The following is a 16,012-nucleotide window of genomic DNA, read 5'->3' as shown; positions in this document are numbered from 1 at the left end:
ACGTCTGCCACTGCAGGATCTGAGTCCCTGGTGGCGTAGTGTTTCTGATGGTAGCCTGTGTAACGTTGGTCCCAGCTCTCTGCAAGTCATTCACTTGGTCCCCCTGTGTGGTTCTGGGATTTTTGCTCACCGTTCTTGAGATCATTTTGACTTCACGGGGTGAGATCTTGCGTGGAGCCCCAGATCAAGGGAGATTATCAGTGGTCTTGTATGTCTTCCATTTTCTAATTTTTGCTCCCACAGTTGATTTCTTCACACCAAGCTGCTTTCCTATTGCAGATTCAGTCTTCCCAGCCTGGTGCAGGGCTACAATTTTGTTTCTGGTGTCCTTTGACAGCTCTTTGGTCTTCACCATAGTGGAGTTTGGAGTGTGACTGTTGGAGGTTGCAGACAGGTGTCTTTTATACTGCTAACAAGCTCAAACAGGTGGCAGTACTACAGGTAATGACTAAAGAAAAGTGAACCATTTTAAAGAAGCAGTTACTGGTCTGTGAGAGCTAGAAATCTTGCTTGTTTGTAATTGACCAAATGCTTATTTTCCAACAAAATTTGATAAAAAATTTTCCAAATCAGACCATGTGATTTTCAGGATTTGTTTTCTCTTTTTGTCTTTTATAGTTGATGTCTACTTTGATGTCAATTACAGGCCTCTCTCATCTTTTTAAGTGGGAGAACTTGCACAATTGGTGGCTGACTAAATTCTTTTTTGCCCCACTGTATGCTTGTATGTGTACGTATTTGTGTATCTGTTTGTGTATGTGTGCGTCTGAACACTGCGTTAGCGTGCGTGTCTGTGTACTCCAGGGCCAGCTGGAGCAATGGACTGCCGGGGGGAAACTGCCAGGTGACTGCAGCCGTAGCACCTGTGCAGCGCACGAGTAGGTCTAGGCCTCTGGAGAGACTGAGCCCAGATGTGACCCCCCACCCTCCCCCCAGGACCAGGCCCAGACTAAGGAGCCCCTCAAGGGACCTTTCAGGGCCATCCACTCTGCCCCAGCCCGCCGCTCTGGGAGGAATCCACGCCACTGGCCTGGTTCAAGAGGGGAGGTGAGGGATGTTCCTGGCCCCTCCCCTCCGACGGGGTCTGCCGGATAGAAGCGTGGTGACGTTATGTGACTGCGCCGCATCATGTGGCCGCGCGGTGTCGTGTGACCACGCCGCATCAGGTGACAATGCCGTGTCATCGAGCCGCGCCGAGTCACGTGTGCCCACCGCAAACCTGTAAGTGTGGCCTGTGCACTGCCGCAGGGCCTTACAGCCAGATACCGGCAGAGGAGGGGTTCAACTACCTCCAGACAACTAGGAGGACACTTCTCGCCAGATCGGGCAGGACTGTCAGGAAAGCAAAGAGTCAGCCCGCAGATTGCCAGGATGGATCACAGCAGGACCAGCAAGGGGCAGATTAGATCCATGGCTGCAGGCGTGCAGCCAAAGCCTCTTCCCCCATGCCAGATGGCGCGGTGGCCAAAAACCAAGGATCCTGATCTTGCAGCTGGTTGATACTGGCGATGTCCCTGAGCCTGACTACGCTTCAGATGAAGATCAGCGGGCAGATGACAGCGACAGATCGCCATGGAGATCATTCAACGGATGTTCCAAGTAACCCTCGCAGTCAGCCTGGCAAGTCCACTCATTTTGCATCCCCCAGTGTGAATGTTTTGAATGTGCCAGTAAGTGGCAGTACAGTGGATTCCGGTGTTGCGGAAGTGAGTCTGGTTGGAAGTGGTATGTCTGCGACACATTTGCTGTCAGGTTTGTTTAGCATGTTTACGGGTTTAGTGGTGCCTGGTGCTGGGCCATGTAGTGTGTGGCGGGCAAATCCAGCGCAAATGCTGTGGGTACACGTGTGGTAATGGCTGGTGATTCGACGTCCGCTCTGGCTGCTATAAGTGTGCCGGTGGACTCGGTGAGACTGGACGATAAGGCAAACATACACCTCCATACACACACACATACATACACATTTGAAGCAAGAGGTAAGAGAGAAAATATGGAAGGATGAATATGTCGCTATATTTTCGTTGCTTCCTTTGGAGACGTTTAATTTGGATAGGGTGAAGCCAGATGAGAGCAAAAAGGATGAGGAGGAGCATAGGCGGTATCTTCTAATCCCTAGGACATTTCATAATTGGCTCCAGGCATTTACTATATTGGCGAGTGTTATTGGCGAAAAAGGTCCAGATAACTGCTCGGCATTATTTTGCTACTTGGATTCAATTGGTGAGGTATATCGTATGCGTGGCTCCGATATGACGAACAGTTCAGGCAGAGGAAGGCAGTTCATCCCAGTTTACAGTGGGACCACAAGGACATTACTTTCCAGTTGATGGCAGCACAAAAATCTGCCTCAGTCCTTTCCCGAGATCTTTGGGGGGGGGGGGGGGGCACGCCAATTCAGCGGCAGCCTCCACAGTTTTCAGGAAGGGACTGTGTTGGCACTTCAATGAGAGAGAGTCGCTTTGGATCATCATGTAAGTTTAAACATGAATGCTCTGGATGCGGTGGGTCACAGTGTTTCAAGAAAGGCTTGGGTAAGTCAGGCGAGTCTTCTGCAAAGAGGGATGACGCCAGTGAAGGTAGAGCGGATACTGCCATTTTGTAAGTAAATACTCGGATAGTGAAGCGGCTGAGTTATTGAAGGACTGCTTTAGCCATGGTTTTAAGATTCCGTCAGTGGCTGGGCCCAGTGTCTCATGGCCAAAAAAATTTGTTTGGCGCGGATCCATGCGACAGTAAGTAGGGAAAAATTAGATAAGGAAGTAGCTTGTGGCCGCATGGCTGGCCCTTTTGATGAGCCGTCCTTGTCTGACTTGCTGGTTTCTCCGCTAGGGGTAGTCCCAAAAAAAAGGAGCCTAACAAATTTAGGCTCATACATCACCTGTCGTATCCCCCAGGCGATTCGGTGAACGATGGGATTAATCCTGAGTTAGTATCGGTTTATGTGCCGTTCGATAAAGCGGTTGAATGGGTTCGGAAACTGGGTTAGGGGTCTCTGTTGGCGAAAATGGACATTGAGTCCGCTTTTCGTCTATTTCCTGTTCATCCAGACAGCTTTCATTTGTTAGGTTGTTACTGGGATAACAAGTTTTACGTTGATGGCTGTTTGCATATGGGCTGTTCGATTTTTATTTTCATATTTTGAAAAGTTTAGTTGCTTTCATCGAATGGTTAGTAAAGCAGGAGTCGGGAGTTGATTCTGTTTTACATTACCTGGATGATTTTTTATGTATAGGACCGGCTGGTTCCAAGGTATGCGCCCTTTTACTGACGACGGTTGAGCAGGTGGCTTTACGTTTTGGTATTCCGCTTGCTCCAGGTAAGACAGAGGGCCCTACGACAGTTTTGAAGTTCTTTGGTATTCAGTTAGATACAATCAAGATGGAATATCGCTTACTGGAGGGATAAGTTGGAGGATTTGAATGTTGGCGTTCAAGAGGCATTGCAGGCAAAAAAAAGTGCGTCTTCTGCAATTGCACTTGCTGTTGGGAAAACTGAATTTCGCTTGTAGGATTCTCCCTATGGGTACAGTATTTTCCTAAAGGTTAGCCCAGGCCACAGCGGGGATAAAGCATCCCTTGCATCGGGTACGGCTAAATTTGGAGCATAAAACAGATTTGGCGGTCTGGGCTAGTTTCTTGCAATCGTATAATGGTACATCTTTGGCTGTACCAAGCAGTTTCTAATGTTGATTTGACTCTCTTTACCGATTCATCTGGTTCTTGTGGCTTTGGGGCCTATTTTGACAGAAGATGGTGCGTGGGTGAATGGCTGGATGAGTGGAGGGAGTCAGGTTTAGTAAGGAACTTGGCACTGCTGGAAATGTTCCCTATTGTTGTGGCTTTAGAGGTGTGGGGAGCGGAGCTTGGGAACAAGAGTGTGATTCTAATGTGACAATTTGAGTGTTGTGCAATGCATTAATAGTTTGACGGCCAATTCGCCTCCGGTGTTGTCAATGATGCGCCATATTGTGCTTGGATTTTAATATATGGTTTCGTGCTGATCATGTGCCAGGAATTCGGAATTCAATAGCTGATGCATTGTCTCGCTTCCAGTGGGATTGGTTTCAGGAGCTGGCGCCGGACGCGGAGCGGCTGCAGACCCGTTGGCCCATGTGGTTTTGGGATCTTGTTTCCGTACCACCTTAAGGTTGGTGAGAAATTGTGGCTGTGGGTACTTGGTCCAGGTATGTGGTGGCGGGGAATCTTTGGCAGGAACTAGAGCATTCAGTTGGCGGACAAGTATCGGAGGCGGATCGTCCGTATTTGTTATATTTGATCGGTATGTCACTTGAGGAAGTCGTGTCGTTTTCAGTGATTCCAGGGAAAATTGCTGGTTTAGCTTTTATTTTTAAGTTGTTGGGTTGGAGAGACTATACGAAAGACTTTTTAGTACGTCAAGCATTGAAAGCTTTTAGGAAGCATTTGGTGGTGAAGAATTGGCGGCGCCCAGTATCTTTTGAGGTGTTGGGCCACTTGTTGAGAAGTGTGTAGGTCTGATTATGAATGCCGTCTGTTTGGTGCAGCTTTTGTGTTGGCATTTTTTGATGCGTTTCGCGTAAGTGAGTTAGTAAGTAAAATGTCAAGTGTCATGGTGGGTTATCGGTGAAGGATGAGGTTTATTCCAATAATGTTGTGCGTTGCTATTTGAGGCGATCGAAGACTGATACGGTGGGGAGAGGCTGTGTTGTAAATTTGTGGGATGTTAGTGATTTGTTTGAATGTCCGGTAAAATGGGTTTCTGCATTTTTGGCGTTAAGGGGTGTTTCATCGGGATCATTTTTGATTCATCAGGATGGGTCAGCCGTATCAATTTATCAGTTTGTGACTATATTCAGGCGCTGTTTGTCTTGGTGCAGTTTAAACATTAAGGAGCTCAGGTCCCATTCCTTTAGAATTGGGGCGGCGACAGAGGCGGCCCGCTGGTCTTTAGGCGTGAAGGCAGTGAAAAAAAATTGGCCTTTGGGAATCTGGCAGATACAGGTGCTAAATTAGACAGAGTATGGTGTGAGCGGTTTTGGGGTATATTGGTTGGAGCCTATCGTTGTTGTTCTATTTTCTTATTTTTCAGGACCCCTGCTTTTGATATGGGTTTTAGGTCACTCGTTTGTGCATTGGGGTGCGGCGTGGGCAGATGCAAGACTGAACAGACGGCAGTTACACATTGCTAGAGAGATCGCGTCGGTGCAATGGATCGGTATCAGGGGTTTGACGTGGAATAAGGTAATGCCAGAATTTCATTTCCATGTAACGTTAGACAGACCCCCTGATGTTTTTAGTTCTACATGCAGGGGGCAACTATCTAGGCTCTAGATCCTCACGGGAATTGGTGCGTGGTATAAAGTTAGACTTTTTAAGGCTATGGTCCACCTATCCGGGCTTGATCTTGGTGTGGGCTGATATTGTTGCATGGCTACCATGGAGGCATGTGAGATTGGTAGAAAGGATTAATAAAGCTTGCAGTAAGGTAAACCGAGAGGTAGCCTGCTTTGTGGCGCAGAACGGTGGGGTGGTGGTTAGGCATCAGGAATTGGAGTCCCCGTTAAGGGAATTTTTGAGATCTGATGGGGTTCATTTGAATGCGATTGGAACGGATATTTGGGCATTGGCTTTAATGGAAGGTGTCAAATAGAGATGAGCGTTCTACTCGAACTATTCGCCAATCTCAAATTCAAGCTGTTTTGGGCGGTGTTCGAGCCGTTCGGCGAACACGAACAATTTGAGAAAAATTCGGCTGTTCGAGGTTATGTTCGATAACTGTTCGTGCACCAAAATCATAACTGGATTTTTTCTCAGTAATGATGAAAATTAATGTTAATACGCAGTTTGAGTGTACAGCGGGGTGGGGGGAGGGGCAGGGGATGGATCTCTGCAGGAACAATGAAGATCTCCATTTTTTTTTCTCTTTCCCGCATTTGCAGTGGGGAGGTGCAATCTATCAGCAGCGCGCACACGGAGCGAAGTGCTTATTTTCACACAAGCAAGGGCATGTGTCATTGGCAGTGTATGTCACATGTCCTTGCCCTATAAGACCAAGCCATTTTCCCCGTCGCCACCATTTTCTCACTGCTGCAGCTGCGTGTTAGACGGCACCGCTGTTGCTGTGTGCGCTATACCTTGTTAATTTCAAGCCAATTTTCGCACAAATCTACAGATAGCTTGGGAGTAGGGAATAGTTGTGATTGCAGTCCTTTTAAGGACTAGGTTACAGCATTTCCTACGACTTTTATCAGGCAGGTCTGTGCTCTTAAATAGATAGATTGTGGGAGTAAAGACTAATTGTAATTGGAGTCCTTTTCAGGACTAGGTTACATCAGTTCCTATCAGTTTTTGCCAGGCAGGTCTGTGCCAGTGCTGTGCAAGTTTTTTTCACAGCATTTGGCTGAATCTAGCAAAGCTAATCCTTTTTGGCCTATTGCAGAGTGTGTTAGTCAGTGGAGTAGCCTATCTGTGTTGCAAGATATACCACCTGTGTATAGAATACCAATTTTTTTACTGCACCTAGTGAAGTAAAATCTTTTGGGCATAGCATCATTCTATTAGTCCATCTATACTGACCTCCATCAGGTTGCAAATTGAATATAATTTTTTTCTGCATCTAGCTCTGAAAAAATATTGGGCTTCTAGCTGTGTGTGGGACTTGTTCTATTAATCCATCTATACAGACCTCCATCAGGTTGCAAACGGAATATATTTTTTTCTGCATCTACCTCTGAAAAAATATTGGGCTTCTAGCTGTGTGTGGGACTTGTTCTATTAATCCATCTATACAGACCTCCATCAGGTTGCAAACTGAATATATTTTTTTTCTGCATCTACCTCTGAAAAAATATTGGGCTTCTAGCTGTGTGTGGGACTTGTTGTATTAGTCCATCTATACTGACCTCCATCAGGTTGCAAACTGAATATATTTTTTTCTGCATCTAGCTCTGAAAAAATATTGGGCTTCTAGCTGTGTGTGGGACTTGTTGTATTAGTCCATCTATACTGACCTCCATCAGGTTGCAAACTGAATATATTTTTTTTCTGCATCTACCTCTGAAAAAATATTGGGCTTCTAGCTGTGTGTGGGACTTGTTCTATTAATCCATCTATACAGACCTCCATCAGGTTGCAAACTGAATATATTTTTTTCTGCATCTAGCTCTGAAAAAATATTGGGCTTCTAGCTGTGTGTGGGACTTGTTCTATTAATCCATCTATACAGACCTCCATCAGGTTGCAAATTGAATATAATTTTTTTCTGCATCTAACCCAGCCAATAGTTTTGGCCTAATACCACAGTTTGGCCACTCAGCTCTGCTCGGTTCCCATCCATTGTTTTTTTGTGCAAACAACTCCAGAGTTGTGAATTAGTTAACCACCAAAATGAGTGGAAAAAGGCCTGCTGCTGGTGGAAAGGGGAATAGGCGTGTTGGGAAGGGGAAAAAAGGTTGTGTCCGTGGGATAGGTGTTAAAGCAACAGTAACATCTGCAGAAGAAAGACCATCTTCCAGCCAAACTAAAATGTCTACTTCTTTTAGCGGACAATGTGATAAGATCCCTTTCTTACGGCCACGCCAATCGCTACAAATTCCAGATGAGGCACAAAAACAGCAGGTGCTTCAACGGATATCAAGTGCTCCTTCAAGTGGGCTCTCCTCCACATCAACTTCAACATCACAAATACTCCAGTCCTCAAAGGTGTCACCCCAATCGCACTTGCTTCCTCACAGCTCCCAAATCTCCAGCTGCCCGTCTGAGTATGAGGTAGAACAGATGGTTGAGTCTGCAGAGCTGTTTACTCATACTATAGCCTGGGAATCAGAGGTCGACTCCAGCGCTTCTCTGAATCCAGACGAGGAAATGATCTGCACTGATGCCCAGAATCTTTGAGTCGGATCCAGGACCAGACGCAGAAGGTTCTGACCATAATGTAGACCCTCATTCCCAAACTGTAACTCCTGTTGGTGGAGACAATGAGGAAGACTATGATAAGACTCAAATACCTGATTGGAGCGACAACTTTAGTTTTTTGTCAGGGCAGGAACAGGTTGGCTCTGAGGACGACGGGTGTGATAACGCACAGGGTGATGATGATGAGGTCGGAGATCCCACTTACTGTCAACCCACAGTCAGCCAAGAGATGAGGTCAGCAGAGGAGGTGGAGGAAGATGCTAGTGACGACGAGGTCAGGTTGCGCCTTCCTGGACAGAGACGTAGTACTGGAAGCACGTCAACAACTGCATCCTCAAACACAACTCTGCCTCTCACCACAAGTCGTGGTGGCTCTTCAGGTCGCATGGGTGCTAAGCCTTGCATAGCCTGGGCATTTTTTCAGATCGATAAAGATGACCCAACTCGTGTTATCTGTAACATTTGTCAGCAAAAGCTATGTAGAGGCCAAAAAATACATAGTTTGAGTACTTCATGCATGAACCGGCACATGGACATGAAGCATAAGTTGCAGTGGGAAGCTCAGTGTGCTACAATGCGGCCTAGCCGGCCGGGCCAACCACCGTCTGCCATATCTTGTGCATCCGCGGCCTCTTCATCCTCTGTAACTGGGGGGACAGCAGTCACACCTGTTTTGGGGCGCAGACCTGCCACCTCTTTACCCGCAACAGCCAGCGTGATTGGCAGGTCATCATTTTCTTTGGAGGTGGTAACACCAGCTGGTCTTGAGCGCTGTCCGACATCGATAGCACCACCTTTGGATCAAGGCAACCTAACATGTCCGCCTGCATCTTCCTCACAGACCGGCAGTTTGCCGGGGACACCCTTATCAACCCCGTCTAAGCACAATAGCCAGCCCTCGGTCCCTCAGATGTGGACAAGTAAAAGACCATTTCCTCCTAGCCATGAGAAAGCTAAGAGGTTGAATTTCACCATCTGCAAGCTCTTGGCTACAGAAATGCTGCCTTTCCGCCTGGTGGACACAGAGGATTTTCGAGACCTTATGTCCGTCGCAGTGCCCCAGTACCAGATGCCCAGTCGGCACTACTTCTCAAAGAAAGGTGTGCCTGCGCTCCACCAGCATGTCGCACACAACATCACCGCTTCTTTGAGAAACTGTGTGTGACAGGGTGCATTTCACCACAGACACTTGGACGAGTAGGCATGGACAGGGGCGTTACATGTCGCTGACTGGGCACTGGGTAACTATGGTGACAGCAGGACAAGGGGCTGCTGTCCAAGTCTTGCCGTCCCCACGAGTTGTGCGTCAATCCTCTTTATGTCATTTTTCCTCCACTGCTTCTGCCTCCTCAACCTCCTCTCGGTCTTCCACCTGCACCCAAAGCCTGTCTGGTCATGCCACAAGCTTTCTAACTGCGCAGAAGGGATCCTGCACACCTCCTTACTATGCTGGCAGTAGGGCTCAACGTCATCAGGCGGTTTTTACATTGAAATGTCTGGGAAATGTGAGTCACACAGCTGAGGAGTTGTGGTCAGCTCTGGAGAACCAATTTCATGAATGGTTGTCTCCACTGGACCTGAAACCAGGGAAGGCCGTGTGCGACAATGCTGCAAACCTGGGTGCGGCCCTTCGCCGGGGCAATGTCACACACGTGCCTTGTATGGCTCACGTGTTGAACCTGGTTGTCCAGCAATTTTTAGCCCACTATCCCAGACTAGATGGCCTTCTGCAGAGGGCACGGTCGCTGTGTGCTCACTTCCGCCGTTCGCATCCCGCAGCTCAGCGACTTACATCTCTACAGAAGTCGTTGGGCCTGCCACTTCACCGGCTAAAATGCGATGTGCCTACCCAGTGGAATTCAACTCTGCACATGTTGCAGCGACTGTGGCAGCACCGACAAGCCCTGGTGCAATACGTTCTGACGTATAGCCTGGGCCAACGAGATTCAGAGGTGGGGCAAATCACGCTGGAGGAGTGGTCTCAGATCAGGGACCTATGCACCCTTCTGCACAGTTTTGAAATGGCAACGAAGATGTTTAGTGCTGACTATGCCATTATCAGCATGACTATTCTGGTGATTTACATGCTGGAGCACACGTTAAACAGAATTCGGAGTCAGGTGGTGGCACAAGAGGAGGTGGAGGAAGTAGAGGAGGAGGAGTTGTATGCGGAAGGGCTAACATCTGCAAGGTCCAGACGGTCGGCAGCACCAAGGCGGCAGGCATGTGAGGGTGGGGGAGATGATTTTACCAGGGCGCATGGTAGCAGCCAAACTAGTGAGGAAGGTGCAGGAGCCCAGGAAAAAGTGGAGGACGAACTGATGGAAGACTCATCAGATGAGGGAGACCTTGATCACATTTCTGTGGGGGGTGAGGACAGAGGAAGGAAGCATGATTGTTACCTCGCCACCAACACAACAGGGACTTGGTGCTCCTGGATGCGCAACACACATGAGTGCCTTCTTGCTGCACTACCTGCAACATGACCCTCGAATTGTGAGAATTAGAAATAATCCTGACTACTGGGTTGCCACACTGTTAGATCCCCGGTACAAAAGTAAATTTGCAGAAATTATTCCTGCCATAGAAAGGGATGCACGCATGCAGGAGTATCAGCAGAGACTGTTGCAGAATCTTACATGTGCTTTTCCACAAAATACCAGTGGTGCACGTAGTGAATCTCACAGTACCAACTTGCCAACAGTGGGACCGTCAAGTGTTCAGCACTCAAACCGTAACAGAACCACAGTATCTGCTGGTAACATCAATTTTGCGGAATCATTTCACCACTTTTTTAGCCCATCCTTTGCAAGGCCACAGGAGACAAGAAGTCTGACACACAGTCAACGCCTAGAGACGATGGTACAGGAGTATCTCCAAGTAAACATTGAAGCCACGACTGTGTCACTGGACCCTTGCTCTTTTTGGGCTTCCAATCTGGATAAATGGCCGGAGCTAGCCACTTACGCCTTGGAGATCTTGTCATGCCCCGCAGCCAGCGTTCTGTCTGAACGTGTGTTCAGTGCTGCTGGTGGTGTGCTGACAGATAAGCGCACGCGGCTCTCCACTGATAATGTAGACAGACTCACGTTCATAAAGATGAACAAATCATGGATCCGAAATGACTTTTCTACCCCTGTGTCATCCTGGGGAGAGTAAAAGCTTGATGATTGGTTAAAATCACCCTACCAACCGTTTTAAGCTTTCAAATTACTAATCATGTTTATCTGTATCTTGGCTGGAAAATAATTTGGGCTTTGTAGCAGTGTGCAGCACTGATCCTATTAGGCCATCTATAAAAAAGCTTCACCAGATTTAAAATTAAAAATAATTTTTAGCTGCATCTAGCCCGGAAAATAATTTTGGGGCTCCGAGATGCGCAAGACACATAAGTGCCTTCTTGCTGCACTACCTGCAGCATGACCCTCATATTGTCAGAATTCGAAGTAATCATGACTACTGGGTTGCCACACTCTTAGATCCCCCAAACTTTTCGATCAACCTTTTCATTTTAATAAAGACCAAAAAAATGGTCATTTTTGAAATTATAAGCATTAGCAGGTTGTTAGAAACTGAAATCAAACAGTTTTCAACTCAAAACTTTATTCTAGGTGATGTTACATTTTCACATAGGACCCCTTGTTCGAAAGGAGCTTCTGAACTCTCTCGTCCATTGAATTTGTCAGGTTTTGGATGGTTTCTGCTTCAATTGTTTTGCATGAGGACAGAATACCCTCCCAGAGCTGTTGCTTAGATGTGAACTGCCTCCCGCCATCATAGACACTCCTTTTAATGATGCTCCAAAGGTTCTGAATGGGGTACAGGTCAGGGGAGCATGGGGGTCACACCATAAGTTTGTCCCCTTTTATGCCCATATCAGCCAGAGATGCAGATGTTTTATGTGCAGCATGAGATGGTGCATTATCATGCAGAAAAATGATCTTGCTGTGAAATACACGGTTCTTCTTCTTGAACCATGGCAGGAAGTGCTGTTTGAGAAAATCCACATACATTATGGAATTCATCTTTAGCGCCTTCAGGGATCCTAAAGGGGCCGACAATCTCTCTCCCCATGATTCCAGCCCAAAACATTACTCCACCTCCTCCTTGTTGGTGCTGTAGCCGTGTTTGCGTGGGGTGTCCATCAACCGTAGATTGCGGTCAGAGTGAACCGCCGCTGCAGGGCAGACCGCTGAGGCTGGTGTTGTGGGTGCAGCAGAGCGTAGCATAACTCCCCACGGGAGGAGTATAGCCTCAGGGCAGTGTATGCGGAGGATGGGGGTGATGGTGCAGGGCAGCAGCAGTAACGACACGGAGTCAGTGATGCAGTCCAGGGCCTTTACTCACAGTTCTTATTATCCAGACCACGTCTGCAGGTAACGGCTGCCCACGTCATACTGTGCTCACCAGGTGAGGGGCTCAGACAACTCCCAGATAACTTTGGAGCGCTTCACAGGACCCCCTTTGTGTGTCCTTTGTCTGGCCTTTCTTACCAACCCTTCTGTCCGGCTGCCTAGGGCCTCCTCTTGGTAAACTTGGCGCCAGTTTCCCTGACCCTATGTGGTGCCTTCCTAGCGGGTGTAGCGAGGGGCTGCGCCACATAAAATGTCACAGCCTCCGGTTTCTAGCTGAGGGTCGTTTCCTGCCTCCACTAGTTTCGGGGACCGGTCTCCCCCTTTGGCCTGACCCCTCCACGCAGGTGGATTCGGGCGTGCGGTGGCGACTCGCTCGTCCGCACCCCTGGGATCCCTTCATTCCTCATTCCTGGAGCCTTCTCCGCTCCTCTTCCTTCCTTCTCCCTCTTCCAGGCCTGGGCCTCTGTTACTAGGCCCGCCTCCGGAGCAGAGCTCATGCAGAGCCCCTGCTCCCTGCCACTTCTGCTCAGACTTCTCTGCACTGAACTAAGATGGTGCCCACCTTTTATACTCCCTTCTCAATGCACCCAGGAACTGCTTCCTCCCTGCTCCTGCACTACAGGGTTTCGCTTCCTCAGTGTTCCCTACCCCCACTCCAGCCAGGGACAGGGACTGTCGTGCCCATCTCAGAGGCATATTGGTCGCCTTGCCCCACGGCAATGTGGTGTAATGCATGCAGGTGTCGGGTCCTGATCCACACTCCATCCTTACCTGAGAGTGAGATATCACACCTCTGGGTGAGGTGCAATACCTCTGTAGCAACCGAGCCCTCAGGGTGCTACAGTTCCATTTATCTTCAGCCTAGGTGACGTATTGTGATACAGGGCCGTGATTTTGGCTATAAAAGGGTCCCCTAGACCCCTACCCCAAGCTTTTTAAGAGAATCATATATGGCGTGCCAGGAGACTCTATGGAATGCTTTCTCAGCATCCAACGAGAGTATCTAATTACAAATTTTTAACTGCATCTAGCCCAGGAAATACTTTGTGCCTAGTAGCAGTGTCTGCTAGTCAGCGGATTATCCCGGCTGTTAAGCAAGCTACACCACCTGTAGTTTGGACACTTAATTTTTTCAAAGGAAATGCTTCGGGACCATGGGATACTCGGTGAAGAGCATCAGGAGGCACCCCAAGGCATAGGGGCTGGGACTGGCAGTAGGATGCCTTGCGGTGGACAGCCGAGCTCGATCCTTATAAAAGCTTTTTAACTGCAGCAGCTTTAGTGGACGCTACTGGAGCTGGAATTACGCGGCTGCTGGCATGAGACTTGCCCTCCAATAGATCCTTGTAAATGGATTTAAAGTGTATTCATTCAAATTAGAGAGACAATTTAAATTAAAAAGCTTAGAGCTGCCTCCACCACAGGGGGGCTCGCTCGACCCACCAGCGGACAGGCACCAGTATTGGGAGAGGGGGCCTGGCCATCAGGGTTCACCGCGGCTCTGGCACAAACCCGGCGACACGGAGGTGGCACGGGCAGGAGCGGACTGGCCGTGTCGGCTTCTCACTTTTTGGATTTTAGAAGGGCATGACATGCCTATATCTGTGTCTCCCCTTCCTTTTACTCCTGCACCTCTTTTATTTTCACATGACTATATGTACTTGTCACTTTTCCATGTGTTAGTTATGTCTTCTGAGCAGTTTGTTAGCATTTGGACACCTTTTGAAGGTGTTTTCTATGTGTTTCTATGTGTCTTTGTTTGCCTGCCATTGGTTTTAACGGTGTTCGAAGGTGTTCGGCGAACACACGGGTGTTCGACGAACCGAACCGAACTCGAACACTACGGGGGTGGCTTAACACTAGTGTCAAAGGCTATTTTGGTGTGGCGGGACTCGCATGCATAAGGGGTCATGCCTGCTTGCGGTGGCGTAAAGTGAGGGGGGTCTTGAAGGAAGGTGGTTGCACTGAAGGGCTGGGAACCCCAGTGCAGGGATGGGTGACTCCCATCGGGATTTAAGGGCTTACAGAAATTGTAAGTGGGCCCCTACTGGGCTGAGTCCCAGCGGGACATTTGATTACATTCAGCTGGGGCCCCCGAGCCGGTGTGGTGGAGCTGTTTCGTTGCAGTTAAGAATGGTACGGGAACTTTCAATCCCCCCTCCTTTATGATGGTCAATTATATTATTGGTTTAATGTTATGTTTTGATATTTTATTAACCCCTTTAAAGCCCAAGACGTACTAATATGTATCTGCTCCCTGGGATTTAAGAGTCTCATATGTATTAGTACGTCTTCGCGATCGCGCCCGCACACAGGCTGTGCGGGCTCAATCGCCCCCGGGTGTCAGCTGATTGTCACAGCTGACACCCGGTGCTAATGTGCTGCGAGTAGTCCTGCACTGCTCCCGGCATATTAACCCCCGCAATGCTGCGATCGAAGTCGATCACAGCATTGCCGGGGCAAGGGGAGGTGATCAGGACACTCACCTCCTCTCCTGGCCTCCAGCACTGTATGCCGCGGCTTCCGGATGTTGCCATGACGACCCGATGTTGTCATGACAACATCCGGGTCACCAGACAGCAGGAAGATATTTTGGTCATGCGCAGTGCATGACCAAAGTATCTTCTGCATCTGCAGCGCTGACAGCCTGTATAGCACAGGGATGGTGCTCCATCCCTATGCTATACAGGCGCTCAGAATAAAAAAAAGTGAAAATCCCATAGTGGCACAAAGTATAAAAATAAAAAATGTGTCAGAGTGAAGAAAAAAGAAAAAACAAACAAACAAAAAAAAAACACCAAAAATAAAAATATAATGTACCCATCAATAAATATGAAAAAAAACAAAGCAATAAAAGTACACATATTTGGTATCGCCGCGTCCGGAACGACCTGACCTATAAAACTGTTCCACTAGTTGACCCCTTAAGTGAACACGGTAAAAAAAACAAACCAAAAAAAAAAAAAGTGCTTTATCATAACGCCAAACAAAAAATGGAATAACACGCGATCAAAGAGACCAATATAAATAAAAATGGTACCGCTGAAAACGTCATCTTGTCCCGCAAAAAACAAGCTGCCATACAGCTCCATCAGCCAAAAAATAATAAGTTATAGCTCTCAGAATAAAGCGATGCAAAAAATTATTTTTTTCTATAAAATGGCTTTTGTGTAAAAGCACCAAAACATAGTTTTTCTATGTACATGTGGTACCACTGTAAACATACTGACCCGAAGAATAAAGCTGCCTTATCAATTTTACCACACGCGGAACAGCCTAAAAAAATTCCTGAATTGTTGGTTTTTGCTTATTCTGCCTCCCAAATATCAGAATAGAAAGCGATCAAAAAATGTCACGTGCCTGAAAATGGCACCAATAACGACGTCAACTCATCCCGCAAAAAACGAGCAGTCACATGACTGTCGGCCAAAATATGGAAAAATTATAGCTCTCAAAATATGGCGATGCAAAAACTAGATTTTACAAAAAAATGCGTCTTTTAGTGGGTGACAGCGGTCAATCATAAGAACCCGATATGATTCTGGTATCACTGTAATCACACCGACCCGAAGAATAAAGTCATCTAATCACTTATACCGCACGAGGAACGGTGTAAAAAATAAACTCTAGGGTTAGGGTTGGGCTAGGTGTAGCACTTGCGCTCAATATTATTGACGGCTTATTCAATATGATGACCTAATGTTATCAAATTCTGTGTCGTACCTCTGGGTTCAAAATATTCACTATACCCCTTGATAAAATCCT

General features: G+C 47.6%; 1 protein-coding gene across 1 annotated transcript in view; it reads left to right on the top strand.

Annotated features, from left to right (window-relative positions):
* The window catches only part of MAP1LC3C (microtubule associated protein 1 light chain 3 gamma), a 123,212-nt gene that overhangs the window by 11,658 nt on the left and 95,542 nt on the right, over positions 1–16,012 (top strand). The gene's annotated exons all lie outside the window — the stretch shown is intronic.

The sequence above is a fragment of the Phyllobates terribilis genome, unplaced genomic scaffold (assembly GCF_046119375.1).
Source record: "Phyllobates terribilis strain yellow unplaced genomic scaffold, ASM4611937v1 Scaffold_3__8_contigs__length_932513732, whole genome shotgun sequence".
In the NCBI taxonomy this organism is placed as follows: domain Eukaryota; kingdom Metazoa; phylum Chordata; class Amphibia; order Anura; family Dendrobatidae; genus Phyllobates; species Phyllobates terribilis.
The sequence above is the reverse complement of the archived record's forward strand: the minus strand, read 5'-3'. Positions and strand labels throughout refer to the sequence as shown.